This window comes from Oryza glaberrima, unplaced genomic scaffold (assembly GCF_000147395.1).
Source record: "Oryza glaberrima unplaced genomic scaffold, OglaRS2 ChrUN-Ctg39, whole genome shotgun sequence".
In the NCBI taxonomy this organism is placed as follows: domain Eukaryota; kingdom Viridiplantae; phylum Streptophyta; class Magnoliopsida; order Poales; family Poaceae; genus Oryza; species Oryza glaberrima.
This window is the reverse complement of record NW_026267044.1, coordinates 120,144-143,788: the sequence shown is the minus strand read 5'-3', so window position 1 is coordinate 143,788 and position 23,645 is coordinate 120,144. Positions and strand designations below refer to the sequence as shown.

General features: G+C 51.1%; 73 non-coding genes across 73 annotated transcripts; all 73 read left to right on the top strand.

The window, feature by feature from the left end:
• On the top strand, window positions 1-119 carry LOC127759006 (5S ribosomal RNA). The gene has a single exon (XR_008014326.1). It is a non-coding gene; the product is annotated as a 5S ribosomal RNA (ribosomal RNA).
• A 207-nt stretch (window positions 120-326) lies between these two features.
• On the top strand, window positions 327-445 carry LOC127759005 (5S ribosomal RNA). Its single transcript, XR_008014325.1, has one exon. It is a non-coding gene; the product is annotated as a 5S ribosomal RNA (ribosomal RNA).
• Window positions 446-650: 205 nt separating this feature from the next.
• On the top strand, window positions 651-768 carry LOC127758586 (5S ribosomal RNA). The gene has a single exon (XR_008013946.1). It is a non-coding gene; the product is annotated as a 5S ribosomal RNA (ribosomal RNA).
• Window positions 769-974: 206 nt separating this feature from the next.
• On the top strand, window positions 975-1,093 carry LOC127759003 (5S ribosomal RNA). Its single transcript, XR_008014323.1, has one exon. It is a non-coding gene; the product is annotated as a 5S ribosomal RNA (ribosomal RNA).
• A 206-nt stretch (window positions 1,094-1,299) lies between these two features.
• Window positions 1,300-1,418, top strand: LOC127759002 (5S ribosomal RNA). Its single transcript, XR_008014322.1, has one exon. It is a non-coding gene; the product is annotated as a 5S ribosomal RNA (ribosomal RNA).
• A 206-nt stretch (window positions 1,419-1,624) lies between these two features.
• On the top strand, window positions 1,625-1,743 carry LOC127759001 (5S ribosomal RNA). Its single transcript, XR_008014321.1, has one exon. It is a non-coding gene; the product is annotated as a 5S ribosomal RNA (ribosomal RNA).
• A 206-nt stretch (window positions 1,744-1,949) lies between these two features.
• On the top strand, window positions 1,950-2,068 carry LOC127759000 (5S ribosomal RNA). The gene has a single exon (XR_008014320.1). It is a non-coding gene; the product is annotated as a 5S ribosomal RNA (ribosomal RNA).
• A 206-nt stretch (window positions 2,069-2,274) lies between these two features.
• Window positions 2,275-2,393, top strand: LOC127758999 (5S ribosomal RNA). The gene has a single exon (XR_008014319.1). It is a non-coding gene; the product is annotated as a 5S ribosomal RNA (ribosomal RNA).
• Window positions 2,394-2,599: 206 nt separating this feature from the next.
• LOC127758542 (5S ribosomal RNA) lies at window positions 2,600-2,719 on the top strand. Its single transcript, XR_008013905.1, has one exon. It is a non-coding gene; the product is annotated as a 5S ribosomal RNA (ribosomal RNA).
• A 207-nt stretch (window positions 2,720-2,926) lies between these two features.
• Window positions 2,927-3,045, top strand: LOC127758997 (5S ribosomal RNA). The gene has a single exon (XR_008014318.1). It is a non-coding gene; the product is annotated as a 5S ribosomal RNA (ribosomal RNA).
• Window positions 3,046-3,251: 206 nt separating this feature from the next.
• LOC127758996 (5S ribosomal RNA) lies at window positions 3,252-3,370 on the top strand. The gene has a single exon (XR_008014317.1). It is a non-coding gene; the product is annotated as a 5S ribosomal RNA (ribosomal RNA).
• A 206-nt stretch (window positions 3,371-3,576) lies between these two features.
• Window positions 3,577-3,695, top strand: LOC127758995 (5S ribosomal RNA). The gene has a single exon (XR_008014316.1). It is a non-coding gene; the product is annotated as a 5S ribosomal RNA (ribosomal RNA).
• Window positions 3,696-3,901: 206 nt separating this feature from the next.
• Window positions 3,902-4,020, top strand: LOC127758994 (5S ribosomal RNA). The gene has a single exon (XR_008014315.1). It is a non-coding gene; the product is annotated as a 5S ribosomal RNA (ribosomal RNA).
• Window positions 4,021-4,226: 206 nt separating this feature from the next.
• On the top strand, window positions 4,227-4,345 carry LOC127758993 (5S ribosomal RNA). The gene has a single exon (XR_008014314.1). It is a non-coding gene; the product is annotated as a 5S ribosomal RNA (ribosomal RNA).
• Window positions 4,346-4,551: 206 nt separating this feature from the next.
• LOC127758991 (5S ribosomal RNA) lies at window positions 4,552-4,670 on the top strand. The gene has a single exon (XR_008014312.1). It is a non-coding gene; the product is annotated as a 5S ribosomal RNA (ribosomal RNA).
• Window positions 4,671-4,878: 208 nt separating this feature from the next.
• LOC127758990 (5S ribosomal RNA) lies at window positions 4,879-4,997 on the top strand. The gene has a single exon (XR_008014311.1). It is a non-coding gene; the product is annotated as a 5S ribosomal RNA (ribosomal RNA).
• Window positions 4,998-5,203: 206 nt separating this feature from the next.
• On the top strand, window positions 5,204-5,322 carry LOC127758989 (5S ribosomal RNA). The gene has a single exon (XR_008014310.1). It is a non-coding gene; the product is annotated as a 5S ribosomal RNA (ribosomal RNA).
• A 206-nt stretch (window positions 5,323-5,528) lies between these two features.
• LOC127758988 (5S ribosomal RNA) lies at window positions 5,529-5,647 on the top strand. Its single transcript, XR_008014309.1, has one exon. It is a non-coding gene; the product is annotated as a 5S ribosomal RNA (ribosomal RNA).
• A 206-nt stretch (window positions 5,648-5,853) lies between these two features.
• On the top strand, window positions 5,854-5,972 carry LOC127758987 (5S ribosomal RNA). The gene has a single exon (XR_008014308.1). It is a non-coding gene; the product is annotated as a 5S ribosomal RNA (ribosomal RNA).
• A 206-nt stretch (window positions 5,973-6,178) lies between these two features.
• LOC127758986 (5S ribosomal RNA) lies at window positions 6,179-6,297 on the top strand. Its single transcript, XR_008014307.1, has one exon. It is a non-coding gene; the product is annotated as a 5S ribosomal RNA (ribosomal RNA).
• Window positions 6,298-6,503: 206 nt separating this feature from the next.
• On the top strand, window positions 6,504-6,622 carry LOC127758985 (5S ribosomal RNA). Its single transcript, XR_008014306.1, has one exon. It is a non-coding gene; the product is annotated as a 5S ribosomal RNA (ribosomal RNA).
• Window positions 6,623-6,828: 206 nt separating this feature from the next.
• Window positions 6,829-6,947, top strand: LOC127758984 (5S ribosomal RNA). Its single transcript, XR_008014305.1, has one exon. It is a non-coding gene; the product is annotated as a 5S ribosomal RNA (ribosomal RNA).
• A 206-nt stretch (window positions 6,948-7,153) lies between these two features.
• Window positions 7,154-7,272, top strand: LOC127758983 (5S ribosomal RNA). The gene has a single exon (XR_008014304.1). It is a non-coding gene; the product is annotated as a 5S ribosomal RNA (ribosomal RNA).
• Window positions 7,273-7,477: 205 nt separating this feature from the next.
• LOC127758982 (5S ribosomal RNA) lies at window positions 7,478-7,596 on the top strand. The gene has a single exon (XR_008014303.1). It is a non-coding gene; the product is annotated as a 5S ribosomal RNA (ribosomal RNA).
• Window positions 7,597-7,801: 205 nt separating this feature from the next.
• Window positions 7,802-7,920, top strand: LOC127758980 (5S ribosomal RNA). Its single transcript, XR_008014301.1, has one exon. It is a non-coding gene; the product is annotated as a 5S ribosomal RNA (ribosomal RNA).
• A 206-nt stretch (window positions 7,921-8,126) lies between these two features.
• LOC127758979 (5S ribosomal RNA) lies at window positions 8,127-8,245 on the top strand. Its single transcript, XR_008014300.1, has one exon. It is a non-coding gene; the product is annotated as a 5S ribosomal RNA (ribosomal RNA).
• A 206-nt stretch (window positions 8,246-8,451) lies between these two features.
• On the top strand, window positions 8,452-8,570 carry LOC127758517 (5S ribosomal RNA). The gene has a single exon (XR_008013881.1). It is a non-coding gene; the product is annotated as a 5S ribosomal RNA (ribosomal RNA).
• A 205-nt stretch (window positions 8,571-8,775) lies between these two features.
• Window positions 8,776-8,894, top strand: LOC127758978 (5S ribosomal RNA). The gene has a single exon (XR_008014299.1). It is a non-coding gene; the product is annotated as a 5S ribosomal RNA (ribosomal RNA).
• Window positions 8,895-9,100: 206 nt separating this feature from the next.
• Window positions 9,101-9,219, top strand: LOC127758977 (5S ribosomal RNA). Its single transcript, XR_008014298.1, has one exon. It is a non-coding gene; the product is annotated as a 5S ribosomal RNA (ribosomal RNA).
• Window positions 9,220-9,425: 206 nt separating this feature from the next.
• Window positions 9,426-9,544, top strand: LOC127758976 (5S ribosomal RNA). The gene has a single exon (XR_008014297.1). It is a non-coding gene; the product is annotated as a 5S ribosomal RNA (ribosomal RNA).
• A 206-nt stretch (window positions 9,545-9,750) lies between these two features.
• LOC127758975 (5S ribosomal RNA) lies at window positions 9,751-9,869 on the top strand. The gene has a single exon (XR_008014296.1). It is a non-coding gene; the product is annotated as a 5S ribosomal RNA (ribosomal RNA).
• Window positions 9,870-10,075: 206 nt separating this feature from the next.
• On the top strand, window positions 10,076-10,194 carry LOC127758974 (5S ribosomal RNA). The gene has a single exon (XR_008014295.1). It is a non-coding gene; the product is annotated as a 5S ribosomal RNA (ribosomal RNA).
• Window positions 10,195-10,400: 206 nt separating this feature from the next.
• On the top strand, window positions 10,401-10,519 carry LOC127758973 (5S ribosomal RNA). The gene has a single exon (XR_008014294.1). It is a non-coding gene; the product is annotated as a 5S ribosomal RNA (ribosomal RNA).
• A 205-nt stretch (window positions 10,520-10,724) lies between these two features.
• LOC127758971 (5S ribosomal RNA) lies at window positions 10,725-10,843 on the top strand. Its single transcript, XR_008014293.1, has one exon. It is a non-coding gene; the product is annotated as a 5S ribosomal RNA (ribosomal RNA).
• Window positions 10,844-11,049: 206 nt separating this feature from the next.
• Window positions 11,050-11,168, top strand: LOC127758970 (5S ribosomal RNA). Its single transcript, XR_008014292.1, has one exon. It is a non-coding gene; the product is annotated as a 5S ribosomal RNA (ribosomal RNA).
• Window positions 11,169-11,374: 206 nt separating this feature from the next.
• LOC127758968 (5S ribosomal RNA) lies at window positions 11,375-11,493 on the top strand. The gene has a single exon (XR_008014290.1). It is a non-coding gene; the product is annotated as a 5S ribosomal RNA (ribosomal RNA).
• A 206-nt stretch (window positions 11,494-11,699) lies between these two features.
• On the top strand, window positions 11,700-11,818 carry LOC127758967 (5S ribosomal RNA). Its single transcript, XR_008014289.1, has one exon. It is a non-coding gene; the product is annotated as a 5S ribosomal RNA (ribosomal RNA).
• A 204-nt stretch (window positions 11,819-12,022) lies between these two features.
• Window positions 12,023-12,141, top strand: LOC127758577 (5S ribosomal RNA). The gene has a single exon (XR_008013937.1). It is a non-coding gene; the product is annotated as a 5S ribosomal RNA (ribosomal RNA).
• Window positions 12,142-12,347: 206 nt separating this feature from the next.
• On the top strand, window positions 12,348-12,466 carry LOC127758966 (5S ribosomal RNA). The gene has a single exon (XR_008014288.1). It is a non-coding gene; the product is annotated as a 5S ribosomal RNA (ribosomal RNA).
• Window positions 12,467-12,671: 205 nt separating this feature from the next.
• LOC127758965 (5S ribosomal RNA) lies at window positions 12,672-12,790 on the top strand. Its single transcript, XR_008014287.1, has one exon. It is a non-coding gene; the product is annotated as a 5S ribosomal RNA (ribosomal RNA).
• A 207-nt stretch (window positions 12,791-12,997) lies between these two features.
• LOC127758964 (5S ribosomal RNA) lies at window positions 12,998-13,116 on the top strand. The gene has a single exon (XR_008014286.1). It is a non-coding gene; the product is annotated as a 5S ribosomal RNA (ribosomal RNA).
• A 205-nt stretch (window positions 13,117-13,321) lies between these two features.
• On the top strand, window positions 13,322-13,440 carry LOC127758963 (5S ribosomal RNA). Its single transcript, XR_008014285.1, has one exon. It is a non-coding gene; the product is annotated as a 5S ribosomal RNA (ribosomal RNA).
• A 206-nt stretch (window positions 13,441-13,646) lies between these two features.
• On the top strand, window positions 13,647-13,765 carry LOC127758962 (5S ribosomal RNA). Its single transcript, XR_008014284.1, has one exon. It is a non-coding gene; the product is annotated as a 5S ribosomal RNA (ribosomal RNA).
• A 206-nt stretch (window positions 13,766-13,971) lies between these two features.
• On the top strand, window positions 13,972-14,090 carry LOC127758961 (5S ribosomal RNA). The gene has a single exon (XR_008014283.1). It is a non-coding gene; the product is annotated as a 5S ribosomal RNA (ribosomal RNA).
• Window positions 14,091-14,296: 206 nt separating this feature from the next.
• On the top strand, window positions 14,297-14,415 carry LOC127758960 (5S ribosomal RNA). The gene has a single exon (XR_008014282.1). It is a non-coding gene; the product is annotated as a 5S ribosomal RNA (ribosomal RNA).
• Window positions 14,416-14,621: 206 nt separating this feature from the next.
• On the top strand, window positions 14,622-14,740 carry LOC127758959 (5S ribosomal RNA). The gene has a single exon (XR_008014281.1). It is a non-coding gene; the product is annotated as a 5S ribosomal RNA (ribosomal RNA).
• Window positions 14,741-14,946: 206 nt separating this feature from the next.
• On the top strand, window positions 14,947-15,065 carry LOC127758957 (5S ribosomal RNA). The gene has a single exon (XR_008014279.1). It is a non-coding gene; the product is annotated as a 5S ribosomal RNA (ribosomal RNA).
• Window positions 15,066-15,271: 206 nt separating this feature from the next.
• On the top strand, window positions 15,272-15,390 carry LOC127758955 (5S ribosomal RNA). Its single transcript, XR_008014278.1, has one exon. It is a non-coding gene; the product is annotated as a 5S ribosomal RNA (ribosomal RNA).
• Window positions 15,391-15,596: 206 nt separating this feature from the next.
• On the top strand, window positions 15,597-15,715 carry LOC127758954 (5S ribosomal RNA). The gene has a single exon (XR_008014277.1). It is a non-coding gene; the product is annotated as a 5S ribosomal RNA (ribosomal RNA).
• Window positions 15,716-15,921: 206 nt separating this feature from the next.
• LOC127758953 (5S ribosomal RNA) lies at window positions 15,922-16,040 on the top strand. The gene has a single exon (XR_008014276.1). It is a non-coding gene; the product is annotated as a 5S ribosomal RNA (ribosomal RNA).
• Window positions 16,041-16,246: 206 nt separating this feature from the next.
• LOC127758952 (5S ribosomal RNA) lies at window positions 16,247-16,365 on the top strand. The gene has a single exon (XR_008014275.1). It is a non-coding gene; the product is annotated as a 5S ribosomal RNA (ribosomal RNA).
• A 206-nt stretch (window positions 16,366-16,571) lies between these two features.
• Window positions 16,572-16,690, top strand: LOC127758951 (5S ribosomal RNA). Its single transcript, XR_008014274.1, has one exon. It is a non-coding gene; the product is annotated as a 5S ribosomal RNA (ribosomal RNA).
• Window positions 16,691-16,896: 206 nt separating this feature from the next.
• Window positions 16,897-17,015, top strand: LOC127758950 (5S ribosomal RNA). The gene has a single exon (XR_008014273.1). It is a non-coding gene; the product is annotated as a 5S ribosomal RNA (ribosomal RNA).
• A 206-nt stretch (window positions 17,016-17,221) lies between these two features.
• On the top strand, window positions 17,222-17,340 carry LOC127758949 (5S ribosomal RNA). The gene has a single exon (XR_008014272.1). It is a non-coding gene; the product is annotated as a 5S ribosomal RNA (ribosomal RNA).
• Window positions 17,341-17,546: 206 nt separating this feature from the next.
• Window positions 17,547-17,665, top strand: LOC127758948 (5S ribosomal RNA). Its single transcript, XR_008014271.1, has one exon. It is a non-coding gene; the product is annotated as a 5S ribosomal RNA (ribosomal RNA).
• Window positions 17,666-17,871: 206 nt separating this feature from the next.
• Window positions 17,872-17,990, top strand: LOC127758947 (5S ribosomal RNA). Its single transcript, XR_008014270.1, has one exon. It is a non-coding gene; the product is annotated as a 5S ribosomal RNA (ribosomal RNA).
• A 206-nt stretch (window positions 17,991-18,196) lies between these two features.
• On the top strand, window positions 18,197-18,315 carry LOC127758945 (5S ribosomal RNA). The gene has a single exon (XR_008014268.1). It is a non-coding gene; the product is annotated as a 5S ribosomal RNA (ribosomal RNA).
• A 206-nt stretch (window positions 18,316-18,521) lies between these two features.
• Window positions 18,522-18,640, top strand: LOC127758944 (5S ribosomal RNA). Its single transcript, XR_008014267.1, has one exon. It is a non-coding gene; the product is annotated as a 5S ribosomal RNA (ribosomal RNA).
• A 206-nt stretch (window positions 18,641-18,846) lies between these two features.
• Window positions 18,847-18,965, top strand: LOC127758943 (5S ribosomal RNA). Its single transcript, XR_008014266.1, has one exon. It is a non-coding gene; the product is annotated as a 5S ribosomal RNA (ribosomal RNA).
• A 206-nt stretch (window positions 18,966-19,171) lies between these two features.
• LOC127758942 (5S ribosomal RNA) lies at window positions 19,172-19,290 on the top strand. The gene has a single exon (XR_008014265.1). It is a non-coding gene; the product is annotated as a 5S ribosomal RNA (ribosomal RNA).
• Window positions 19,291-19,496: 206 nt separating this feature from the next.
• LOC127758941 (5S ribosomal RNA) lies at window positions 19,497-19,615 on the top strand. The gene has a single exon (XR_008014264.1). It is a non-coding gene; the product is annotated as a 5S ribosomal RNA (ribosomal RNA).
• Window positions 19,616-19,820: 205 nt separating this feature from the next.
• LOC127758939 (5S ribosomal RNA) lies at window positions 19,821-19,939 on the top strand. Its single transcript, XR_008014263.1, has one exon. It is a non-coding gene; the product is annotated as a 5S ribosomal RNA (ribosomal RNA).
• A 206-nt stretch (window positions 19,940-20,145) lies between these two features.
• Window positions 20,146-20,264, top strand: LOC127758938 (5S ribosomal RNA). The gene has a single exon (XR_008014262.1). It is a non-coding gene; the product is annotated as a 5S ribosomal RNA (ribosomal RNA).
• A 206-nt stretch (window positions 20,265-20,470) lies between these two features.
• On the top strand, window positions 20,471-20,589 carry LOC127758937 (5S ribosomal RNA). Its single transcript, XR_008014261.1, has one exon. It is a non-coding gene; the product is annotated as a 5S ribosomal RNA (ribosomal RNA).
• Window positions 20,590-20,795: 206 nt separating this feature from the next.
• On the top strand, window positions 20,796-20,914 carry LOC127758936 (5S ribosomal RNA). Its single transcript, XR_008014260.1, has one exon. It is a non-coding gene; the product is annotated as a 5S ribosomal RNA (ribosomal RNA).
• Window positions 20,915-21,120: 206 nt separating this feature from the next.
• LOC127758935 (5S ribosomal RNA) lies at window positions 21,121-21,239 on the top strand. The gene has a single exon (XR_008014259.1). It is a non-coding gene; the product is annotated as a 5S ribosomal RNA (ribosomal RNA).
• Window positions 21,240-21,445: 206 nt separating this feature from the next.
• Window positions 21,446-21,564, top strand: LOC127758933 (5S ribosomal RNA). The gene has a single exon (XR_008014257.1). It is a non-coding gene; the product is annotated as a 5S ribosomal RNA (ribosomal RNA).
• Window positions 21,565-21,770: 206 nt separating this feature from the next.
• On the top strand, window positions 21,771-21,889 carry LOC127758932 (5S ribosomal RNA). The gene has a single exon (XR_008014256.1). It is a non-coding gene; the product is annotated as a 5S ribosomal RNA (ribosomal RNA).
• A 206-nt stretch (window positions 21,890-22,095) lies between these two features.
• On the top strand, window positions 22,096-22,214 carry LOC127758931 (5S ribosomal RNA). The gene has a single exon (XR_008014255.1). It is a non-coding gene; the product is annotated as a 5S ribosomal RNA (ribosomal RNA).
• A 206-nt stretch (window positions 22,215-22,420) lies between these two features.
• Window positions 22,421-22,539, top strand: LOC127758930 (5S ribosomal RNA). Its single transcript, XR_008014254.1, has one exon. It is a non-coding gene; the product is annotated as a 5S ribosomal RNA (ribosomal RNA).
• A 206-nt stretch (window positions 22,540-22,745) lies between these two features.
• On the top strand, window positions 22,746-22,864 carry LOC127758929 (5S ribosomal RNA). The gene has a single exon (XR_008014253.1). It is a non-coding gene; the product is annotated as a 5S ribosomal RNA (ribosomal RNA).
• A 206-nt stretch (window positions 22,865-23,070) lies between these two features.
• Window positions 23,071-23,189, top strand: LOC127758928 (5S ribosomal RNA). The gene has a single exon (XR_008014252.1). It is a non-coding gene; the product is annotated as a 5S ribosomal RNA (ribosomal RNA).
• A 206-nt stretch (window positions 23,190-23,395) lies between these two features.
• On the top strand, window positions 23,396-23,514 carry LOC127758927 (5S ribosomal RNA). The gene has a single exon (XR_008014251.1). It is a non-coding gene; the product is annotated as a 5S ribosomal RNA (ribosomal RNA).
• The last annotated feature ends 131 nt before the right edge of the window (window positions 23,515-23,645 follow it).

The window sequence follows — 23,645 nt, the reverse complement described above, 5'->3', positions numbered from 1 at the left end:
GGATGCGATCATACCAGCACTAAAGCACCGGATCCCATCAGAACTCCGAAGTTAAGCGTGCTTGGGCGAGAGTAGTACTAGGATGGGTGACCTCCTGGGAAGTCCTCGTGTTGCATCCCTCCTTTTGTCGTCTCTCTCTCTCCCCTCTTTTGACTCGCGCCGCTGCGTCCCTCGTGTTGTGCCGCTCCTTGGGCGAGAGCTGCGGAGAATCGGATGTAACATTTTCTGTAGATGTCCGTGGATATATCATTTGCCTGATTCCGAGTCCGTATGAGAAAGTTACGCCTATTTTAAGAAATGACATCCGAATGACGCCTAGACATATCGGATGCGATCATACCAGCACTAAAGCACCGGATCCCATCAGAACTCCGAAGTTAAGCGTGCTTGGGCGAGAGTAGTACTAGGATGGGTGACCTCCTGGGAAGTCCTCGTGTTGCATCCCTCCTTTTTGTCGTCTCTCTCTCCCCTCTTTGACTCGCGCCGCTGCGTCCCTCGTGTTGTGCCGCTCCTTGGGCGAGAGCTGCGGAGAATCGGATGTAACATTTTCTGTAGATGTCCGTGGATATATCATTTGCCTGATTCCGAGTCCGTATGAGAAAGTTACGCCTATTTTAAGAAATGACATCCGAATGACGCCTAGACATATCGGATGCGATCATACCAGCACTAAAGCACCGGATCCCATCAGAACTCCGAAGTTAAGCGTGCTGGGCGAGAGTAGTACTAGGATGGGTGACCTCCTGGGAAGTCCTCGTGTTGCATCCCTCCTTTTTGTCGTCTCTCTCTCCCCTCTTTTGACTCGCGCCGCTGCGTCCCTCGTGTTGTGCCGCTCCTTGGGCGAGAGCTGCGGAGAATCGGATGTAACATTTTCTGTAGATGTCCGTGGATATATCATTTGCCTGATTCCGAGTCCGTATGAGAAAGTTACGCCTATTTTAAGAAATGACATCCGAATGACGCCTAGACATATCGGATGCGATCATACCAGCACTAAAGCACCGGATCCCATCAGAACTCCGAAGTTAAGCGTGCTTGGGCGAGAGTAGTACTAGGATGGGTGACCTCCTGGGAAGTCCTCGTGTTGCATCCCTCCTTTTTGTCGTCTCTCTCTCCCCTCTTTTGACTCGCGCCGCTGCGTCCCTCGTGTTGTGCCGCTCCTTGGGCGAGAGCTGCGGAGAATCGGATGTAACATTTTCTGTAGATGTCCGTGGATATATCATTTGCCTGATTCCGAGTCCGTATGAGAAAGTTACGCCTATTTTAAGAAATGACATCCGAATGACGCCTAGACATATCGGATGCGATCATACCAGCACTAAAGCACCGGATCCCATCAGAACTCCGAAGTTAAGCGTGCTTGGGCGAGAGTAGTACTAGGATGGGTGACCTCCTGGGAAGTCCTCGTGTTGCATCCCTCCTTTTTGTCGTCTCTCTCTCCCCTCTTTTGACTCGCGCCGCTGCGTCCCTCGTGTTGTGCCGCTCCTTGGGCGAGAGCTGCGGAGAATCGGATGTAACATTTTCTGTAGATGTCCGTGGATATATCATTTGCCTGATTCCGAGTCCGTATGAGAAAGTTACGCCTATTTTAAGAAATGACATCCGAATGACGCCTAGACATATCGGATGCGATCATACCAGCACTAAAGCACCGGATCCCATCAGAACTCCGAAGTTAAGCGTGCTTGGGCGAGAGTAGTACTAGGATGGGTGACCTCCTGGGAAGTCCTCGTGTTGCATCCCTCCTTTTTGTCGTCTCTCTCTCCCCTCTTTTGACTCGCGCCGCTGCGTCCCTCGTGTTGTGCCGCTCCTTGGGCGAGAGCTGCGGAGAATCGGATGTAACATTTTCTGTAGATGTCCGTGGATATATCATTTGCCTGATTCCGAGTCCGTATGAGAAAGTTACGCCTATTTTAAGAAATGACATCCGAATGACGCCTAGACATATCGGATGCGATCATACCAGCACTAAAGCACCGGATCCCATCAGAACTCCGAAGTTAAGCGTGCTTGGGCGAGAGTAGTACTAGGATGGGTGACCTCCTGGGAAGTCCTCGTGTTGCATCCCTCCTTTTTGTCGTCTCTCTCTCCCCTCTTTTGACTCGCGCCGCTGCGTCCCTCGTGTTGTGCCGCTCCTTGGGCGAGAGCTGCGGAGAATCGGATGTAACATTTTCTGTAGATGTCCGTGGATATATCATTTGCCTGATTCCGAGTCCGTATGAGAAAGTTACGCCTATTTTAAGAAATGACATCCGAATGACGCCTAGACATATCGGATGCGATCATACCAGCACTAAAGCACCGGATCCCATCAGAACTCCGAAGTTAAGCGTGCTTGGGCGAGAGTAGTACTAGGATGGGTGACCTCCTGGGAAGTCCTCGTGTTGCATCCCTCCTTTTTGTCGTCTCTCTCTCCCCTCTTTTGACTCGCGCCGCTGCGTCCCTCGTGTTGTGCCGCTCCTTGGGCGAGAGCTGCGGAGAATCGGATGTAACATTTTCTGTAGATGTCCGTGGATATATCATTTGCCTGATTCCGAGTCCGTATGAGAAAGTTACGCCTATTTTAAGAAATGACATCCGAATGACGCCTAGACATATCGGATGCGATCATACCAGCACTAAAAGCACCGGATCCCATCAGAACTCCGAAGTTAAGCGTGCTTGGGCGAGAGTAGTACTAGGATGGGTGACCTCCTGGGAAGTCCTCGTGTTGCATCCCTCCTTTTTGTCGTCTCTCTCTCCCCCTCTTTTGACTCGCGCCGCTGCGTCCCTCGTGTTGTGCCGCTCCTTGGGCGAGAGCTGCGGAGAATCGGATGTAACATTTTCTGTAGATGTCCGTGGATATATCATTTGCCTGATTCCGAGTCCGTATGAGAAAGTTACGCCTATTTTAAGAAATGACATCCGAATGACGCCTAGACATATCGGATGCGATCATACCAGCACTAAAGCACCGGATCCCATCAGAACTCCGAAGTTAAGCGTGCTTGGGCGAGAGTAGTACTAGGATGGGTGACCTCCTGGGAAGTCCTCGTGTTGCATCCCTCCTTTTTGTCGTCTCTCTCTCCCCTCTTTTGACTCGCGCCGCTGCGTCCCTCGTGTTGTGCCGCTCCTTGGGCGAGAGCTGCGGAGAATCGGATGTAACATTTTCTGTAGATGTCCGTGGATATATCATTTGCCTGATTCCGAGTCCGTATGAGAAAGTTACGCCTATTTTAAGAAATGACATCCGAATGACGCCTAGACATATCGGATGCGATCATACCAGCACTAAAGCACCGGATCCCATCAGAACTCCGAAGTTAAGCGTGCTTGGGCGAGAGTAGTACTAGGATGGGTGACCTCCTGGGAAGTCCTCGTGTTGCATCCCTCCTTTTTGTCGTCTCTCTCTCCCCTCTTTTGACTCGCGCCGCTGCGTCCCTCGTGTTGTGCCGCTCCTTGGGCGAGAGCTGCGGAGAATCGGATGTAACATTTTCTGTAGATGTCCGTGGATATATCATTTGCCTGATTCCGAGTCCGTATGAGAAAGTTACGCCTATTTTAAGAAATGACATCCGAATGACGCCTAGACATATCGGATGCGATCATACCAGCACTAAAGCACCGGATCCCATCAGAACTCCGAAGTTAAGCGTGCTTGGGCGAGAGTAGTACTAGGATGGGTGACCTCCTGGGAAGTCCTCGTGTTGCATCCCTCCTTTTTGTCGTCTCTCTCTCCCCTCTTTTGACTCGCGCCGCTGCGTCCCTCGTGTTGTGCCGCTCCTTGGGCGAGAGCTGCGGAGAATCGGATGTAACATTTTCTGTAGATGTCCGTGGATATATCATTTGCCTGATTCCGAGTCCGTATGAGAAAGTTACGCCTATTTTAAGAAATGACATCCGAATGACGCCTAGACATATCGGATGCGATCATACCAGCACTAAAGCACCGGATCCCATCAGAACTCCGAAGTTAAGCGTGCTTGGGCGAGAGTAGTACTAGGATGGGTGACCTCCTGGGAAGTCCTCGTGTTGCATCCCTCCTTTTTGTCGTCTCTCTCTCCCCTCTTTTGACTCGCGCCGCTGCGTCCCTCGTGTTGTGCCGCTCCTTGGGCGAGAGCTGCGGAGAATCGGATGTAACATTTTCTGTAGATGTCCGTGGATATATCATTTGCCTGATTCCGAGTCCGTATGAGAAAGTTACGCCTATTTTAAGAAATGACATCCGAATGACGCCTAGACATATCGGATGCGATCATACCAGCACTAAAGCACCGGATCCCATCAGAACTCCGAAGTTAAGCGTGCTTGGGCGAGAGTAGTACTAGGATGGGTGACCTCCTGGGAAGTCCTCGTGTTGCATCCCTCCTTTTTGTCGTCTCTCTCTCCCCTCTTTTGACTCGCGCCGCTGCGTCCCTCGTGTTGTGCCGCTCCTTGGGCGAGAGCTGCGGAGAATCGGATGTAACATTTTCTGTAGATGTCCGTGGATATATCATTTGCCTGATTCCGAGTCCGTATGAGAAAGTTACGCCTATTTTAAGAAATGACATCCGAATGACGCCTAGACATATCGGATGCGATCATACCAGCACTAAAGCACCGGATCCCATCAGAACTCCGAAGTTAAGCGTGCTTGGGCGAGAGTAGTACTAGGATGGGTGACCTCCTGGGAAGTCCTCGTGTTGCATCCCTCCTTTTTGTCGTCTCTCTCTCTCCCCTCTTTTGACTCGCGCCGCTGCGTCCCTCGTGTTGTGCCGCTCCTTGGGCGAGAGCTGCGGAGAATCGGATGTAACATTTTCTGTAGATGTCCGTGGATATATCATTTGCCTGATTCCGAGTCCGTATGAGAAAGTTACGCCTATTTTAAGAAATGACATCCGAATGACGCCTAGACATATCGGATGCGATCATACCAGCACTAAAGCACCGGATCCCATCAGAACTCCGAAGTTAAGCGTGCTTGGGCGAGAGTAGTACTAGGATGGGTGACCTCCTGGGAAGTCCTCGTGTTGCATCCCTCCTTTTTGTCGTCTCTCTCTCCCCTCTTTTGACTCGCGCCGCTGCGTCCCTCGTGTTGTGCCGCTCCTTGGGCGAGAGCTGCGGAGAATCGGATGTAACATTTTCTGTAGATGTCCGTGGATATATCATTTGCCTGATTCCGAGTCCGTATGAGAAAGTTACGCCTATTTTAAGAAATGACATCCGAATGACGCCTAGACATATCGGATGCGATCATACCAGCACTAAAGCACCGGATCCCATCAGAACTCCGAAGTTAAGCGTGCTTGGGCGAGAGTAGTACTAGGATGGGTGACCTCCTGGGAAGTCCTCGTGTTGCATCCCTCCTTTTTGTCGTCTCTCTCTCCCCTCTTTTGACTCGCGCCGCTGCGTCCCTCGTGTTGTGCCGCTCCTTGGGCGAGAGCTGCGGAGAATCGGATGTAACATTTTCTGTAGATGTCCGTGGATATATCATTTGCCTGATTCCGAGTCCGTATGAGAAAGTTACGCCTATTTTAAGAAATGACATCCGAATGACGCCTAGACATATCGGATGCGATCATACCAGCACTAAAGCACCGGATCCCATCAGAACTCCGAAGTTAAGCGTGCTTGGGCGAGAGTAGTACTAGGATGGGTGACCTCCTGGGAAGTCCTCGTGTTGCATCCCTCCTTTTTGTCGTCTCTCTCTCCCCTCTTTTGACTCGCGCCGCTGCGTCCCTCGTGTTGTGCCGCTCCTTGGGCGAGAGCTGCGGAGAATCGGATGTAACATTTTCTGTAGATGTCCGTGGATATATCATTTGCCTGATTCCGAGTCCGTATGAGAAAGTTACGCCTATTTTAAGAAATGACATCCGAATGACGCCTAGACATATCGGATGCGATCATACCAGCACTAAAGCACCGGATCCCATCAGAACTCCGAAGTTAAGCGTGCTTGGGCGAGAGTAGTACTAGGATGGGTGACCTCCTGGGAAGTCCTCGTGTTGCATCCCTCCTTTTTGTCGTCTCTCTCTCCCCTCTTTTGACTCGCGCCGCTGCGTCCCTCGTGTTGTGCCGCTCCTTGGGCGAGAGCTGCGGAGAATCGGATGTAACATTTTCTGTAGATGTCCGTGGATATATCATTTGCCTGATTCCGAGTCCGTATGAGAAAGTTACGCCTATTTTAAGAAATGACATCCGAATGACGCCTAGACATATCGGATGCGATCATACCAGCACTAAAGCACCGGATCCCATCAGAACTCCGAAGTTAAGCGTGCTTGGGCGAGAGTAGTACTAGGATGGGTGACCTCCTGGGAAGTCCTCGTGTTGCATCCCTCCTTTTTGTCGTCTCTCTCTCCCCTCTTTTGACTCGCGCCGCTGCGTCCCTCGTGTTGTGCCGCTCCTTGGGCGAGAGCTGCGGAGAATCGGATGTAACATTTTCTGTAGATGTCCGTGGATATATCATTTGCCTGATTCCGAGTCCGTATGAGAAAGTTACGCCTATTTTAAGAAATGACATCCGAATGACGCCTAGACATATCGGATGCGATCATACCAGCACTAAAGCACCGGATCCCATCAGAACTCCGAAGTTAAGCGTGCTTGGGCGAGAGTAGTACTAGGATGGGTGACCTCCTGGGAAGTCCTCGTGTTGCATCCCTCCTTTTTGTCGTCTCTCTCTCCCCTCTTTTGACTCGCGCCGCTGCGTCCCTCGTGTTGTGCCGCTCCTTGGGCGAGAGCTGCGGAGAATCGGATGTAACATTTTCTGTAGATGTCCGTGGATATATCATTTGCCTGATTCCGAGTCCGTATGAGAAAGTTACGCCTATTTTAAGAAATGACATCCGAATGACGCCTAGACATATCGGATGCGATCATACCAGCACTAAAGCACCGGATCCCATCAGAACTCCGAAGTTAAGCGTGCTTGGGCGAGAGTAGTACTAGGATGGGTGACCTCCTGGGAAGTCCTCGTGTTGCATCCCTCCTTTTTGTCGTCTCTCTCTCCCCTCTTTTGACTCGCGCCGCTGCGTCCCTCGTGTTGTGCCGCTCCTTGGGCGAGAGCTGCGGAGAATCGGATGTAACATTTTCTGTAGATGTCCGTGGATATATCATTTGCCTGATTCCGAGTCCGTATGAGAAAGTTACGCCTATTTTAAGAAATGACATCCGAATGACGCCTAGACATATCGGATGCGATCATACCAGCACTAAAGCACCGGATCCCATCAGAACTCCGAAGTTAAGCGTGCTTGGGCGAGAGTAGTACTAGGATGGGTGACCTCCTGGGAAGTCCTCGTGTTGCATCCCTCCTTTTTGTCGTCTCTCTCTCCCCTCTTTTGACTCGCGCCGCTGCGTCCCTCGTGTTGTGCCGCTCCTTGGGCGAGAGCTGCGGAGAATCGGATGTAACATTTCTGTAGATGTCCGTGGATATATCATTTGCCTGATTCCGAGTCCGTATGAGAAAGTTACGCCTATTTTAAGAAATGACATCCGAATGACGCCTAGACATATCGGATGCGATCATACCAGCACTAAAGCACCGGATCCCATCAGAACTCCGAAGTTAAGCGTGCTTGGGCGAGAGTAGTACTAGGATGGGTGACCTCCTGGGAAGTCCTCGTGTTGCATCCCTCCTTTTTGTCGTCTCTCTCTCCCCTCTTTGACTCGCGCCGCTGCGTCCCTCGTGTTGTGCCGCTCCTTGGGCGAGAGCTGCGGAGAATCGGATGTAACATTTTCTGTAGATGTCCGTGGATATATCATTTGCCTGATTCCGAGTCCGTATGAGAAAGTTACGCCTATTTTAAGAAATGACATCCGAATGACGCCTAGACATATCGGATGCGATCATACCAGCACTAAAGCACCGGATCCCATCAGAACTCCGAAGTTAAGCGTGCTTGGGCGAGAGTAGTACTAGGATGGGTGACCTCCTGGGAAGTCCTCGTGTTGCATCCCTCCTTTTTGTCGTCTCTCTCTCCCCTCTTTTGACTCGCGCCGCTGCGTCCCTCGTGTTGTGCCGCTCCTTGGGCGAGAGCTGCGGAGAATCGGATGTAACATTTTCTGTAGATGTCCGTGGATATATCATTTGCCTGATTCCGAGTCCGTATGAGAAAGTTACGCCTATTTTAAGAAATGACATCCGAATGACGCCTAGACATATCGGATGCGATCATACCAGCACTAAAGCACCGGATCCCATCAGAACTCCGAAGTTAAGCGTGCTTGGGCGAGAGTAGTACTAGGATGGGTGACCTCCTGGGAAGTCCTCGTGTTGCATCCCTCCTTTTTGTCGTCTCTCTCTCCCCTCTTTTGACTCGCGCCGCTGCGTCCCTCGTGTTGTGCCGCTCCTTGGGCGAGAGCTGCGGAGAATCGGATGTAACATTTTCTGTAGATGTCCGTGGATATATCATTTGCCTGATTCCGAGTCCGTATGAGAAAGTTACGCCTATTTTAAGAAATGACATCCGAATGACGCCTAGACATATCGGATGCGATCATACCAGCACTAAAGCACCGGATCCCATCAGAACTCCGAAGTTAAGCGTGCTTGGGCGAGAGTAGTACTAGGATGGGTGACCTCCTGGGAAGGTCTCGTGTTGCATCCCTCCTTTTTGTCGTCTCTCTCTCCCCTCTTTTGACTCGCGCCGCTGCGTCCCTCGTGTTGTGCCGCTCCTTGGGCGAGAGCTGCGGAGATCGGATGTAACATTTTCTGTAGATGTCCGTGGATATATCATTTGCCTGATTCCGAGTCCGTATGAGAAAGTTACGCCTATTTTAAGAAATGACATCCGAATGACGCCTAGACATATCGGATGCGATCATACCAGCACTAAAGCACCGGATCCCATCAGAACTCCGAAGTTAAGCGTGCTTGGGCGAGAGTAGTACTAGGATGGGTGACCTCCTGGGAAGTCCTCGTGTTGCATCCCTCCTTTTTGTCGTCTCTCTCTCCCCTCTTTTGACTCGCGCCGCTGCGTCCCTCGTGTTGTGCCGCTCCTTGGGCGAGAGCTGCGGAGAATCGGATGTAACATTTTCTGTAGATGTCCGTGGATATATCATTTGCCTGATTCCGAGTCCGTATGAGAAAGTTACGCCTATTTTAAGAAATGACATCCGAATGACGCCTAGACATATCGGATGCGATCATACCAGCACTAAAGCACCGGATCCCATCAGAACTCCGAAGTTAAGCGTGCTTGGGCGAGAGTAGTACTAGGATGGGTGACCTCCTGGGAAGTCCTCGTGTTGCATCCCTCCTTTTTGTCGTCTCTCTCTCCCCTCTTTTGACTCGCGCCGCTGCGTCCCTCGTGTTGTGCCGCTCCTTGGGCGAGAGCTGCGGAGAATCGGATGTAACATTTTCTGTAGATGTCCGTGGATATATCATTTGCCTGATTCCGAGTCCGTATGAGAAAGTTACGCCTATTTTAAGAAATGACATCCGAATGACGCCTAGACATATCGGATGCGATCATACCAGCACTAAAGCACCGGATCCCATCAGAACTCCGAAGTTAAGCGTGCTTGGGCGAGAGTAGTACTAGGATGGGTGACCTCCTGGGAAGTCCTCGTGTTGCATCCCTCCTTTTTGTCGTCTCTCTCTCCCCTCTTTTGACTCGCGCCGCTGCGTCCCTCGTGTTGTGCCGCTCCTTGGGCGAGAGCTGCGGAGAATCGGATGTAACATTTTCTGTAGATGTCCGTGGATATATCATTTGCCTGATTCCGAGTCCGTATGAGAAAGTTACGCCTATTTTAAGAAATGACATCCGAATGACGCCTAGACATATCGGATGCGATCATACCAGCACTAAAGCACCGGATCCCATCAGAACTCCGAAGTTAAGCGTGCTTGGGCGAGAGTAGTACTAGGATGGGTGACCTCCTGGGAAGTCCTCGTGTTGCATCCCTCCTTTTTGTCGTCTCTCTCTCCCCTCTTTTGACTCGCGCCGCTGCGTCCCTCGTGTTGTGCCGCTCCTTGGGCGAGAGCTGCGGAGAATCGGATGTAACATTTTCTGTAGATGTCCGTGGATATATCATTTGCCTGATTCCGAGTCCGTATGAGAAAGTTACGCCTATTTTAAGAAATGACATCCGAATGACGCCTAGACATATCGGATGCGATCATACCAGCACTAAAGCACCGGATCCCATCAGAACTCCGAAGTTAAGCGTGCTTGGGCGAGAGTAGTACTAGGATGGGTGACCTCCTGGGAAGTCCTCGTGTTGCATCCCTCCTTTTTGTCGTCTCTCTCTCCCCTCTTTTGACTCGCGCCGCTGCGTCCCTCGTGTTGTGCCGCTCCTTGGGCGAGAGCTGCGGAGAATCGGATGTAACATTTTCTGTAGATGTCCGTGGATATATCATTTGCCTGATTCCGAGTCCGTATGAGAAAGTTACGCCTATTTTAAGAAATGACATCCGAATGACGCCTAGACATATCGGATGCGATCATACCAGCACTAAAGCACCGGATCCCATCAGAACTCCGAAGTTAAGCGTGCTTGGGCGAGAGTAGTACTAGGATGGGTGACCTCCTGGGAAGTCCTCGTGTTGCATCCCTCCTTTTGTCGTCTCTCTCTCCCCTCTTTTGACTCGCGCCGCTGCGTCCCTCGTGTTGTGCCGCTCCTTGGGCGAGAGCTGCGGAGAATCGGATGTAACATTTTCTGTAGATGTCCGTGGATATATCATTTGCCTGATTCCGAGTCCGTATGAGAAAGTTACGCCTATTTTAAGAAATGACATCCGAATGACGCCTAGACATATCGGATGCGATCATACCAGCACTAAAGCACCGGATCCCATCAGAACTCCGAAGTTAAGCGTGCTTGGGCGAGAGTAGTACTAGGATGGGTGACCTCCTGGGAAGTCCTCGTGTTGCATCCCTCCTTTTTGTCGTCTCTCTCTCCCCTCTTTTGACTCGCGCCGCTGCGTCCCTCGTGTTGTGCCGCTCCTTGGGCGAGAGCTGCGGAGAATCGGATGTAACATTTTCTGTAGATGTCCGTGGATATATCATTTGCCTGATTCCGAGTCCGTATGAGAAAGTTACGCCTATTTTAAGAAATGACATCCGAATGACGCCTAGACATATCGGATGCGATCATACCAGCACTAAAGCACCGGATCCCATCAGAACTCCGAAGTTAAGCGTGCTTGGGCGAGAGTAGTACTAGGATGGGTGACCTCCTGGGAAGTCCTCGTGTTGCATCCCTCCTTTTTGTCGTCTCTCTCTCCCCTCTTTTGACTCGCGCCGCTGCGTCCCTCGTGTTGTGCCGCTCCTTGGGCGAGAGCTGCGGAGAATCGGATGTAACATTTTCTGTAGATGTCCGTGGATATATCATTTGCCTGATTCCGAGTCCGTATGAGAAAGTTACGCCTATTTTAAGAAATGACATCCGAATGACGCCTAGACATATCGGATGCGATCATACCAGCACTAAAGCACCGGATCCCATCAGAACTCCGAAGTTAAGCGTGCTTGGGCGAGAGTAGTACTAGGATGGGTGACCTCCTGGGAAGTCCTCGTGTTGCATCCCTCCTTTTTGTCGTCTCTCTCTCCCCTCTTTTGACTCGCGCCGCTGCGTCCCTCGTGTTGTGCCGCTCCTTGGGCGAGAGCTGCGGAGAATCGGATGTAACATTTTCTGTAGATGTCCGTGGATATATCATTTGCCTGATTCCGAGTCCGTATGAGAAAGTTACGCCTATTTTAAGAAATGACATCCGAATGACGCCTAGACATATCGGATGCGATCATACCAGCACTAAAGCACCGGATCCCATCAGAACTCCGAAGTTAAGCGTGCTTGGGCGAGAGTAGTACTAGGATGGGTGACCTCCTGGGAAGTCCTCGTGTTGCATCCCTCCTTTTGTCGTCTCTCTCTCCCCTCTTTTGACTCGCGCCGCTGCGTCCCTCGTGTTGTGCCGCTCCTTGGGCGAGAGCTGCGGAGAATCGGATGTAACATTTTCTGTAGATGTCCGTGGATATATCATTTGCCTGATTCCGAGTCCGTATGAGAAAGTTACGCCTATTTAAGAAATGACATCCGAATGACGCCTAGACATATCGGATGCGATCATACCAGCACTAAAGCACCGGATCCCATCAGAACTCCGAAGTTAAGCGTGCTTGGGCGAGAGTAGTACTAGGATGGGTGACCTCCTGGGAAGTCCTCGTGTTGCTCCCTCCTTTTTGTCGTCTCTCTCTCCCCCTCTTTTGACTCGCGCCGCTGCGTCCCTCGTGTTGTGCCGCTCCTTGGGCGAGAGCTGCGGAGAATCGGATGTAACATTTTCTGTAGATGTCCGTGGATATATCATTTGCCTGATTCCGAGTCCGTATGAGAAAGTTACGCCTATTTTAAGAAATGACATCCGAATGACGCCTAGACATATCGGATGCGATCATACCAGCACTAAAGCACCGGATCCCATCAGAACTCCGAAGTTAAGCGTGCTTGGGCGAGAGTAGTACTAGGATGGGTGACCTCCTGGGAAGTCCTCGTGTTGCATCCCTCCTTTTGTCGTCTCTCTCTCCCCTCTTTTGACTCGCGCCGCTGCGTCCCTCGTGTTGTGCCGCTCCTTGGGCGAGAGCTGCGGAGAATCGGATGTAACATTTTCTGTAGATGTCCGTGGATATATCATTTGCCTGATTCCGAGTCCGTATGAGAAAGTTACGCCTATTTTAAGAAATGACATCCGAATGACGCCTAGACATATCGGATGCGATCATACCAGCACTAAAGCACCGGATCCCATCAGAACTCCGAAGTTAAGCGTGCTTGGGCGAGAGTAGTACTAGGATGGGTGACCTCCTGGGAAGTCCTCGTGTTGCATCCCTCCTTTTTGTCGTCTCTCTCTCCCCTCTTTTGACTCGCGCCGCTGCGTCCCTCGTGTTGTGGCCGCTCCTTGGGCGAGAGCTGCGGAGAATCGGATGTAACATTTTCTGTAGATGTCCGTGGATATATCATTTGCCTGATTCCGAGTCCGTATGAGAAAGTTACGCCTATTTTAAGAAATGACATCCGAATGACGCCTAGACATATCGGATGCGATCATACCAGCACTAAAGCACCGGATCCCATCAGAACTCCGAAGTTAAGCGTGCTTGGGCGAGAGTAGTACTAGGATGGGTGACCTCCTGGGAAGTCCTCGTGTTGCATCCCTCCTTTTTGTCGTCTCTCTCTCCCCTCTTTTGACTCGCGCCGCTGCGTCCCTCGTGTTGTGCCGCTCCTTGGGCGAGAGCTGCGGAGAATCGGATGTAACATTTTCTGTAGATGTCCGTGGATATATCATTTGCCTGATTCCGAGTCCGTATGAGAAAGTTACGCCTATTTAAGAAATGACATCCGAATGACGCCTAGACATATCGGATGCGATCATACCAGCACTAAAGCACCGGATCCCATCAGAACTCCGAAGTTAAGCGTGCTTGGGCGAGAGTAGTACTAGGATGGGTGACCTCCTGGGAAGTCCTCGTGTTGCATCCCTCCTTTTTGTCGTCTCTCTCTCCCCTCTTTTGACTCGCGCCGCTGCGTCCCTCGTGTTGTGCCGCTCCTTGGGCGAGAGCTGCGGAGAATCGGATGTAACATTTTCTGTAGATGTCCGTGGATATATCATTTGCCTGATTCCGAGTCCGTATGAGAAAGTTACGCCTATTTTAAGAAATGACATCCGAATGACGCCTAGACATATCGGATGCGATCATACCAGCACTAAAGCACCGGATCCCATCAGAACTCCGAAGTTAAGCGTGCTTGGGCGAGAGTAGTACTAGGATGGGTGACCTCCTGGGAAGTCCTCGTGTTGCATCCCTCCTTTTTGTCGTCTCTCTCTCCCCTCTTTTGACTCGCGCCGCTGCGTCCCTCGTGTTGTGCCGCTCCTTGGGCGAGAGCTGCGGAGAATCGGATGTAACATTTTCTGTAGATGTCCGTGGATATATCATTTGCCTGATTCCGAGTCCGTATGAGAAAGTTACGCCTATTTTAAGAAATGACATCCGAATGACGCCTAGACATATCGGATGCGATCATACCAGCACTAAAGCACCGGATCCCATCAGAACTCCGAAGTTAAGCGTGCTTGGGCGAGAGTAGTACTAGGATGGGTGACCTCCTGGGAAGTCCTCGTGTTGCATCCCTCCTTTTTGTCGTCTCTCTCTCCCCTCTTTTGACTCGCGCCGCTGCGTCCCTCGTGTTGTGCCGCTCCTTGGGCGAGAGCTGCGGAGAATCGGATGTAACATTTTCTGTAGATGTCCGTGGATATATCATTTGCCTGATTCCGAGTCCGTATGAGAAAGTTACGCCTATTTTAAGAAATGACATCCGAATGACGCCTAGACATATCGGATGCGATCATACCAGCACTAAAGCACCGGATCCCATCAGAACTCCGAAGTTAAGCGTGCTTGGGCGAGAGTAGTACTAGGATGGGTGACCTCCTGGGAAGTCCTCGTGTTGCATCCCTCCTTTTTGTCGTCTCTCTCTCCCCTCTTTTGACTCGCGCCGCTGCGTCCCTCGTGTTGTGCCGCTCCTTGGGCGAGAGCTGCGGAGAATCGGATGTAACATTTTCTGTAGATGTCCGTGGATATATCATTTGCCTGATTCCGAGTCCGTATGAGAAAGTTACGCCTATTTTAAGAAATGACATCCGAATGACGCCTAGACATATCGGATGCGATCATACCAGCACTAAAGCACCGGATCCCATCAGAACTCCGAAGTTAAGCGTGCTTGGGCGAGAGTAGTACTAGGATGGGTGACCTCCTGGGAAGTCCTCGTGTTGCATCCCTCCTTTTTGTCGTCTCTCTCTCCCCTCTTTTGACTCGCGCCGCTGCGTCCCTCGTGTTGTGCCGCTCCTTGGGCGAGAGCTGCGGAGAATCGGATGTAACATTTTCTGTAGATGTCCGTGGATATATCATTTGCCTGATTCCGAGTCCGTATGAGAAAGTTACGCCTATTTTAAGAAATGACATCCGAATGACGCCTAGACATATCGGATGCGATCATACCAGCACTAAAGCACCGGATCCCATCAGAACTCCGAAGTTAAGCGTGCTTGGGCGAGAGTAGTACTAGGATGGGTGACCTCCTGGGAAGTCCTCGTGTTGCATCCCTCCTTTTTGTCGTCTCTCTCTCCCCTCTTTTGACTCGCGCCGCTGCGTCCCTCGTGTTGTGCCGCTCCTTGGGCGAGAGCTGCGGAGAATCGGATGTAACATTTTCTGTAGATGTCCGTGGATATATCATTTGCCTGATTCCGAGTCCGTATGAGAAAGTTACGCCTATTTTAAGAAATGACATCCGAATGACGCCTAGACATATCGGATGCGATCATACCAGCACTAAAGCACCGGATCCCATCAGAACTCCGAAGTTAAGCGTGCTTGGGCGAGAGTAGTACTAGGATGGGTGACCTCCTGGGAAGTCCTCGTGTTGCATCCCTCCTTTTTGTCGTCTCTCTCTCCCCTCTTTTGACTCGCGCCGCTGCGTCCCTCGTGTTGTGCCGCTCCTTGGGCGAGAGCTGCGGAGAATCGGATGTAACATTTTCTGTAGATGTCCGTGGATATATCATTTGCCTGATTCCGAGTCCGTATGAGAAAGTTACGCCTATTTTAAGAAATGACATCCGAATGACGCCTAGACATATCGGATGCGATCATACCAGCACTAAAGCACCGGATCCCATCAGAACTCCGAAGTTAAGCGTGCTTGGGCGAGAGTAGTACTAGGATGGGTGACCTCCTGGGAAGTCCTCGTGTTGCATCCCTCCTTTTTGTCGTCTCTCTCTCCCCTCTTTTGACTCGCGCCGCTGCGTCCCTCGTGTTGTGCCGCTCCTTGGGCGAGAGCTGCGGAGAATCGGATGTAACATTTTCTGTAGATGTCCGTGGATATATCATTTGCCTGATTCCGAGTCCGTATGAGAAAGTTACGCCTATTTTAAGAAATGACATCCGAATGACGCCTAGACATATCGGATGCGATCATACCAGCACTAAAGCACCGGATCCCATCAGAACTCCGAAGTTAAGCGTGCTTGGGCGAGAGTAGTACTAGGATGGGTGACCTCCTGGGAAGTCCTCGTGTTGCATCCCTCCTTTTTGTCGTCTCTCTCTCCCCTCTTTTGACTCGCGCCGCTGCGTCCCTCGTGTTGTGCCGCTCCTTGGGCGAGAGCTGCGGAGAATCGGATGTAACATTTTCTGTAGATGTCCGTGGATATATCATTTGCCTGATTCCGAGTCCGTATGAGAAAGTTACGCCTATTTTAAGAAATGACATCCGAATGACGCCTAGACATATCGGATGCGATCATACCAGCACTAAAGCACCGGATCCCATCAGAACTCCGAAGTTAAGCGTGCTTGGGCGAGAGTAGTACTAGGATGGGTGACCTCCTGGGAAGTCCTCGTGTTGCATCCCTCCTTTTTGTCGTCTCTCTCTCCCCTCTTTTGACTCGCGCCGCTGCGTCCCTCGTGTTGTGCCGCTCCTTGGGCGAGAGCTGCGGAGAATCGGATGTAACATTTTCTGTAGATGTCCGTGGATATATCATTTGCCTGATTCCGAGTCCGTATGAGAAAGTTACGCCTATTTTAAGAAATGACATCCGAATGACGCCTAGACATATCGGATGCGATCATACCAGCACTAAAGCACCGGATCCCATCAGAACTCCGAAGTTAAGCGTGCTTGGGCGAGAGTAGTACTAGGATGGGTGACCTCCTGGGAAGTCCTCGTGTTGCATCCCTCCTTTTTGTCGTCTCTCTCTCCCCTCTTTTGACTCGCGCCGCTGCGTCCCTCGTGTTGTGCCGCTCCTTGGGCGAGAGCTGCGGAGAATCGGATGTAACATTTTCTGTAGATGTCCGTGGATATATCATTTGCCTGATTCCGAGTCCGTATGAGAAAGTTACGCCTATTTTAAGAAATGACATCCGAATGACGCCTAGACATATCGGATGCGATCATACCAGCACTAAAGCACCGGATCCCATCAGAACTCCGAAGTTAAGCGTGCTTGGGCGAGAGTAGTACTAGGATGGGTGACCTCCTGGGAAGTCCTCGTGTTGCATCCCTCCTTTTTGTCGTCTCTCTCTCCCCTCTTTTGACTCGCGCCGCTGCGTCCCTCGTGTTGTGCCGCTCCTTGGGCGAGAGCTGCGGAGAATCGGATGTAACATTTTCTGTAGATGTCCGTGGATATATCATTTGCCTGATTCCGAGTCCGTATGAGAAAGTTACGCCTATTTTAAGAAATGACATCCGAATGACGCCTAGACATATCGGATGCGATCATACCAGCACTAAAGCACCGGATCCCATCAGAACTCCGAAGTTAAGCGTGCTTGGGCGAGAGTAGTACTAGGATGGGTGACCTCCTGGGAAGTCCTCGTGTTGCATCCCTCCTTTTTGTCGTCTCTCTCTCCCCTCTTTTGACTCGCGCCGCTGCGTCCCTCGTGTTGTGCCGCTCCTTGGGCGAGAGCTGCGGAGAATCGGATGTAACATTTTCTGTAGATGTCCGTGGATATATCATTTGCCTGATTCCGAGTCCGTATGAGAAAGTTACGCCTATTTTAAGAAATGACATCCGAATGACGCCTAGACATATCGGATGCGATCATACCAGCACTAAAGCACCGGATCCCATCAGAACTCCGAAGTTAAGCGTGCTTGGGCGAGAGTAGTACTAGGATGGGTGACCTCCTGGGAAGTCCTCGTGTTGCATCCCTCCTTTTTGTCGTCTCTCTCTCCCCTCTTTTGACTCGCGCCGCTGCGTCCCTCGTGTTGTGCCGCTCCTTGGGCGAGAGCTGCGGAGAATCGGATGTAACATTTTCTGTAGATGTCCGTGGATATATCATTTGCCTGATTCCGAGTCCGTATGAGAAAGTTACGCCTATTTTAAGAAATGACATCCGAATGACGCCTAGACATATCGGATGCGATCATACCAGCACTAAAGCACCGGATCCCATCAGAACTCCGAAGTTAAGCGTGCTTGGGCGAGAGTAGTACTAGGATGGGTGACCTCCTGGGAAGTCCTCGTGTTGCATCCCTCCTTTTTGTCGTCTCTCTCTCCCCTCTTTTGACTCGCGCCGCTGCGTCCCTCGTGTTGTGCCGCTCCTTGGGCGAGAGCTGCGGAGAATCGGATGTAACATTTTCTGTAGATGTCCGTGGATATATCATTTGCCTGATTCCGAGTCCGTATGAGAAAGTTACGCCTATTTTAAGAAATGACATCCGAATGACGCCTAGACATATCGGATGCGATCATACCAGCACTAAAGCACCGGATCCCATCAGAACTCCGAAGTTAAGCGTGCTTGGGCGAGAGTAGTACTAGGATGGGTGACCTCCTGGGAAGTCCTCGTGTTGCATCCCTCCTTTTTGTCGTCTCTCTCTCCCCTCTTTTGACTCGCGCCGCTGCGTCCCTCGTGTTGTGCCGCTCCTTGGGCGAGAGCTGCGGAGAATCGGATGTAACATTTTCTGTAGATGTCCGTGGATATATCATTTGCCTGATTCCGAGTCCGTATGAGAAAGTTACGCCTATTTTAAGAAATGACATCCGAATGACGCCTAGACATATCGGATGCGATCATACCAGCACTAAAGCACCGGATCCCATCAGAACTCCGAAGTTAAGCGTGCTTGGGCGAGAGTAGTACTAGGATGGGTGACCTCCTGGGAAGTCCTCGTGTTGCATCCCTCCTTTTTGTCGTCTCTCTCTCCCCTCTTTTGACTCGCGCCGCTGCGTCCCTCGTGTTGTGCCGCTCCTTGGGCGAGAGCTGCGGAGAATCGGATGTAACATTTTCTGTAGATGTCCGTGGATATATCATTTGCCTGATTCCGAGTCCGTATGAGAAAGTTACGCCTATTTTAAGAAATGACATCCGAATGACGCCTAGACATATCGGATGCGATCATACCAGCACTAAAGCACCGGATCCCATCAGAACTCCGAAGTTAAGCGTGCTTGGGCGAGAGTAGTACTAGGATGGGTGACCTCCTGGGAAGTCCTCGTGTTGCATCCCTCCTTTTTGTCGTCTCTCTCTCCCCTCTTTTGACTCGCGCCGCTGCGTCCCTCGTGTTGTGCCGCTCCTTGGGCGAGAGCTGCGGAGAATCGGATGTAACATTTTCTGTAGATGTCCGTGGATATATCATTTGCCTGATTCCGAGTCCGTATGAGAAAGTTACGCCTATTTTAAGAAATGACATCCGAATGACGCCTAGACATATCGGATGCGATCATACCAGCACTAAAGCACCGGATCCCATCAGAACTCCGAAGTTAAGCGTGCTTGGGCGAGAGTAGTACTAGGATGGGTGACCTCCTGGGAAGTCCTCGTGTTGCATCCCTCCTTTTTGTCGTCTCTCTCTCCCCTCTTTTGACTCGCGCCGCTGCGTCCCTCGTGTTGTGCCGCTCCTTGGGCGAGAGCTGCGGAGAATCGGATGTAACATTTTCTGTAGATGTCCGTGGATATATCATTTGCCTGATTCCGAGTCCGTATGAGAAAGTTACGCCTATTTTAAGAAATGACATCCGAATGACGCCTAGACATATCGGATGCGATCATACCAGCACTAAAGCACCGGATCCCATCAGAACTCCGAAGTTAAGCGTGCTTGGGCGAGAGTAGTACTAGGATGGGTGACCTCCTGGGAAGTCCTCGTGTTGCATCCCTCCTTTTGTCGTCTCTCTCTCCCCTCTTTTGACTCGCGCCGCTGCGTCCCTCGTGTTGTGCCGCTCCTTGGGCGAGAGCTGCGGAGAATCGGATGTAACATTTTCTGTAGATGTCCGTGGATATATCATTTGCCTGATTCCGAGTCCGTATGAGAAAGTTACGCCTATTTTAAGAAATGACATCCGAATGACGCCTAGACATATCGGATGCGATCATACCAGCACTAAAGCACCGGATCCCATCAGAACTCCGAAGTTAAGCGTGCTTGGGCGAGAGTAGTACTAGGATGGGTGACCTCCTGGGAAGTCCTCGTGTTGCATCCCTCCTTTTTGTCGTCTCTCTCTCCCCTCTTTTGACTCGCGCCGCTGCGTCCCTCGTGTTGTGCCGCTCCTTGGGCGAGAGCTGCGGAGAATCGGATGTAACATTTTCTGTAGATGTCCGTGGATATATCATTTGCCTGATTCCGAGTCCGTATGAGAAAGTTACGCCTATTTTAAGAAATGACATCCGAATGACGCCTAGACATATCGGATGCGATCATACCAGCACTAAAGCACCGGATCCCATCAGAACTCCGAAGTTAAGCGTGCTTGGGCGAGAGTAGTACTAGGATGGGTGACCTCCTGGGAAGTCCTCGTGTTGCATCCCTCCTTTTTGTCGTCTCTCTCTCCCCTCTTTTGACTCGCGCCGCTGCGTCCCTCGTGTTGTGCCGCTCCTTGGGCGAGAGCTGCGGAGAATCGGATGTAACATTTTCTGTAGATGTCCGTGGATATATCATTTGCCTGATTCCGAGTCCGTATGAGAAAGTTACGCCTATTTTAAGAAATGACATCCGAATGACGCCTAGACATATCGGATGCGATCATACCAGCACTAAAGCACCGGATCCCATCAGAACTCCGAAGTTAAGCGTGCTTGGGCGAGAGTAGTACTAGGATGGGTGACCTCCTGGGAAGTCCTCGTGTTGCATCCCTCCTTTTTGTCGTCTCTCTCTCCCCTCTTTTGACTCGCGCCGCTGCGTCCCTCGTGTTGTGCCGCTCCTTGGGCGAGAGCTGCGGAGAATCGGATGTAACATTTTCTGTAGATGTCCGTGGATATATCATTTGCCTGATTCCGAGTCCGTATGAGAAAGTTACGCCTATTTTAAGAAATGACATCCGAATGACGCCTAGACATATCGGATGCGATCATACCAGCACTAAAGCACCGGATCCCATCAGAACTCCGAAGTTAAGCGTGCTTGGGCGAGAGTAGTACTAGGATGGGTGACCTCCTGGGAAGTCCTCGTGTTGCATCCCTCCTTTTTGTCGTCTCTCTCTCCCCTCTTTTGACTCGCGCCGCTGCGTCCCTCGTGTTGTGCCGCTCCTTGGGCGAGAGCTGCGGAGAATCGGATGTAACATTTTCTGTAGATGTCCGTGGATATATCATTTGCCTGATTCCGAGTCCGTATGAGAAAGTTACGCCTATTTTAAGAAATGACATCCGAATGACGCCTAGACATATCGGATGCGATCATACCAGCACTAAAGCACCGGATCCCATCAGAACTCCGAAGTTAAGCGTGCTTGGGCGAGAGTAGTACTAGGATGGGTGACCTCCTGGGAAGTCCTCGTGTTGCATCCCTCCTTTTTGTCGTCTCTCTCTCCCCTCTTTTGACTCGCGCCGCTGCGTCCCTCGTGTTGTGCCGCTCCTTGGGCGAGAGCTGCGGAGAATCGGATGTAACATTTTCTGTAGATGTCCGTGGATATATCATTTGCCTGATTCCGAGTCCGTATGAGAAAGTTACGCCTATTTTAAGAAATGACATCCGAATGACGCCTAGACATATCGGATGCGATCATACCAGCACTAAAGCACCGGATCCCATCAGAACTCCGAAGTTAAGCGTGCTTGGGCGAGAGTAGTACTAGGATGGGTGACCTCCTGGGAAGTCCTCGTGTTGCATCCCTCCTTTTTGTCGTCTCTCTCTCCCCTCTTTTGACTCGCGCCGCTGCGTCCCTCGTGTTGTGCCGCTCCTTGGGCGAGAGCTGCGGAGAATCGGATGTAACATTTTCTGTAGATGTCCGTGGATATATCATTTGCCTGATTCCGAGTCCGTATGAGAAAGTTACGCCTATTTTAAGAAATGACATCCGAATGACGCCTAGACATATCGGATGCGATCATACCAGCACTAAAGCACCGGATCCCATCAGAACTCCGAAGTTAAGCGTGCTTGGGCGAGAGTAGTACTAGGATGGGTGACCTCCTGGGAAGTCCTCGTGTTGCATCCCTCCTTTTTGTCGTCTCTCTCTCCCCTCTTTTGACTCGCGCCGCTGCGTCCCTCGTGTTGTGCCGCTCCTTGGGCGAGAGCTGCGGAGAATCGGATGTAACATTTTCTGTAGATGTCCGTGGATATATCATTTGCCTGATTCCGAGTCCGTATGAGAAAGTTACGCCTATTTTAAGAAATGACATCCGAATGACGCCTAGACATATCGGATGCGATCATACCAGCACTAAAGCACCGGATCCCATCAGAACTCCGAAGTTAAGCGTGCTTGGGCGAGAGTAGTACTAGGATGGGTGACCTCCTGGGAAGTCCTCGTGTTGCATCCCTCCTTTTTGTCGTCTCTCTCTCCCCTCTTTTGACTCGCGCCGCTGCGTCCCTCGTGTTGTGCCGCTCCTTGGGCGAGAGCTGCGGAGAATCGGATGTAACATTTTCTGTAGATGTCCGTGGATATATCATTTGCCTGATTCCGAGTCCGTATGAGAAAGTTACGCCTATTTTAAGAAATGACATCCGAATGACGCCTAGACATATCGGATGCGATCATACCAGCACTAAAGCACCGGATCCCATCAGAACTCCGAAGTTAAGCGTGCTTGGGCGAGAGTAGTACTAGGATGGGTGACCTCCTGGGAAGTCCTCGTGTTGCATCCCTCCTTTTTGTCGTCTCTCTCTCCCCTCTTTTGACTCGCGCCGCTGCGTCCCTCGTGTTGTGCCGCTCCTTGGGCGAGAGCTGCGGAGAATCGGATGTAACATTTTCTGTAGATGTCCGTGGATATATCATTTGCCTGATTCCGAGTCCGTATGAGAAAGTTACGCCTATTTTAAGAAATGACATCCGAATGACGCCTAGACATATCGGATGCGATCATACCAGCACTAAAGCACCGGATCCCATCAGAACTCCGAAGTTAAGCGTGCTTGGGCGAGAGTAGTACTAGGATGGGTGACCTCCTGGGAAGTCCTCGTGTTGCATCCCTCCTTTTTGTCGTCTCTCTCTCCCCTCTTTTGACTCGCGCCGCTGCGTCCCTCGTGTTGTGCCGCTCCTTGGGCGAGAGCTGCGGAGAATCGGATGTAACATTTTCTGTAGATGTCCGTGGATATATCATTTGCCTGATTCCGAGTCCGTATGAGAAAGTTACGCCTATTTTAAGAAATGACATCCGAATGACGCCTAGACATATCGGATGCGATCATACCAGCACTAAAGCACCGGATCCCATCAGAACTCCGAAGTTAAGCGTGCTTGGGCGAGAGTAGTACTAGGATGGGTGACCTCCTGGGAAGTCCTCGTGTTGCATCCCTCCTTTTTGTCGTCTCTCTCTCCCCTCTTTTGACTCGCGCCGCTGCGTCCCTCGTGTTGTGCCGCTCCTTGGGCGAGAGCTGCGGAGAATCGGATGTAACATTTTCTGTAGATGTCCGTGGATATATCATTTGCCTGATTCCGAGTCCGTATGAGAAAGTTACGCCTATTTTAAGAAATGACATCCGAATGACGCCTAGACATATCGGATGCGATCATACCAGCACTAAAGCACCGGATCCCATCAGAACTCCGAAGTTAAGCGTGCTTGGGCGAGAGTAGTACTAGGATGGGTGACCTCCTGGGAAGTCCTCGTGTTGCATCCCTCCTTTTTGTCGTCTCTCTCTCCCCTCTTTTGACTCGCGCCGCTGCGTCCCTCGTGTTGTGCCGCTCCTTGGGCGAGAGCTGCGGAGAATCGGATGTAACATTTTCTGTAGATGTCCGTGGATATATCATT